This window comes from Octopus bimaculoides, chromosome 6, assembly GCF_001194135.2.
Source record: "Octopus bimaculoides isolate UCB-OBI-ISO-001 chromosome 6, ASM119413v2, whole genome shotgun sequence".
Lineage (NCBI taxonomy): Eukaryota > Metazoa > Mollusca > Cephalopoda > Octopoda > Octopodidae > Octopus > Octopus bimaculoides.
This window is the reverse complement of record NC_068986.1, coordinates 38,389,308-38,391,440: the sequence shown is the minus strand read 5'-3', so window position 1 is coordinate 38,391,440 and position 2,133 is coordinate 38,389,308. Positions and strand designations below refer to the sequence as shown.

Here is a 2,133-nt window from a genome sequence, read left to right as displayed (position 1 = left end):
TATATATATATATGTATATGTATGTATATGTGTGTGTGTGTGTCTTTATGTCTGTGCTTGTCTCCCCAAAACTTGACAACCAGCTTTGGTGTTTACATCTTATAACTTAGTGGTTCAGCAAAAGAGATCAATAGAATAAGTACCAGGCTTAAAAAGAAAAAAAGTACTGGGATTGATTTGTTCAACTGGAACTCTTCTAGATGGTACCCCAGAATGGCCACAGTCTAATGACTGAAACAAGATAGATAGATAGATAGATGGATAGATGGCTAGATAGATAGATAGAGAGACATATGTATATCTATAAATGTATATATCAAACACACACACTCTCTGACACCAATATCATACAGTTCCTAAGCCGAGTGCAATGACCTCAGCTCTCTGTTAGATATAAACAAGAATCACTAACAACAAATGAGACTGTAAAAATTAACTTGGCAGTTTTGAGTTTTGTTTCCACTGATTTGAGCTTTTAATCTTAGTAACCAAGCAACGCATGACTACATTACAACACCTTGATTTTGAATTGCTTTACAAAACTCATGACTTTGACTACAGTTCAATATTAGAAAGAAGAGTGGGGAAAATATTACAAATGAACCAAAGAAAAATCTCAGAAAACAGCTTCAACTTAAGAAAGTTTACTAATATCAACATAAGTAGAAATTGTTGACATTATTCACCATTGTAACAAGTTACATATTAATTTACTGACATAAAGGACTGAGCTTCATAACTGTAAGTTCTGGAAATTTCTTTACATATTGATTTTTGACTTGCAATATTCTGTTTTCTTCTTAAATATTGGTTCATCATTGCAATCATGTTACCAAATTCTCTGTCTGTCTGTCTGTCTGTCTCTCTCTCTTTCACACACACCATTTTGATCATTCAAAGACTAGAACCAAAGTATAATTTTGGCGGCAGAGCAGAAAAAGAAAAAAAAAAAGACTACAAAAGGAAACAGACAAGATGTGTTCTAAGTATAAATATTTAACTTGATATTTGTGTTTAATGGCCTTTTGGTTAACTACAGTTTCACTTCTATTTACTTTAAAATTCAAGAAGCACTTTTTTCCTTTCCGACAAAATATGTTGGAGACAAACTTTAAATATTAGCTTGAAAGAAAACATTTACAAGAGAAACATTATAACTTAACAACAAACAAATGAAGACTAATGAAAGTAAGCATAACAACAGCTGGGAGAACATTGCATGGGTTCAGCAATGCTACTGACATATTCACCTAACATAAAACTGACAGTTCAAATTTCAGTACCTCATAGACACTCATTTGCATTGTATTTCTAGATACGATTTAAATTTCAGGGTAAATGAAATAGTAAGATAGAAAAGCAAAGTAAAGAAAAAAAAAAAAAAAGAAATTGAAGTATCCTGATTAGCTAAGCCTGATCTGTACTTCTTGATATTTTATTGCAACCATGACAATGACAAAAGTAAAATGGAAAAGGAAATACTGCACAACAATTGAAATAATATCAACTTCATTATTAACTGATATATGTGTATACACACATATACATATATATATATACATACACACATATATATACAAACACACATACACTCACACATATATATATTATACATATAGCACACACATACATACACACACACACACATCTTTTATTTTTGTTTCAGTGATTAGACTGGGGTTATGCTGGGGTGCCATCTCAAAGATTTTACCTGAAGACATCACCCCGGTAGTTATGTATTTTATTATTCTATCAGTCTCTTTTGCCAACTGCTTATTTGTGAGGCCATAAACAAACCAACCCAACACTGGTTAAGTAGCGATGAATAGGTGGGGGACAGGACTAACACGCACACATCTATCAGTATGGGCTTCCACAATTTCCATCAACCAATTTCATTTGCAAGTCATTAGTCAGCATAGAGAATACATTTTCCCATAATGCCACACAGTGAGACTCAACCCAAAACCATGTAGTTCCAAAGAGAACTTCTTAGCCAGTTACCTATGTCTGCACCTATATATATATATATATATATATATATATATATAAATAAACCTGCATATGCACACATACATACACATATATACATACAGAGTTCAGTAATTCAACAAAAGAAAGCAGCCAACATTT

General features: G+C 32.3%; 1 long non-coding RNA gene across 2 annotated transcripts in view; it reads left to right on the top strand.

The window, feature by feature from the left end:
- Positions 1 to 361: 361 nt before the first annotated feature.
- Positions 362 to 2,133, top strand: part of LOC128248122 (uncharacterized) — a 124,008-nt gene continuing 122,236 nt past the window's right edge. For both annotated transcript variants that reach the window (XR_008264395.1, XR_008264396.1), the window contains exon 1: positions 362 to 741. This is a non-coding gene — a long non-coding RNA (uncharacterized LOC128248122). The remainder of the gene's footprint in view (positions 742 to 2,133) is intronic.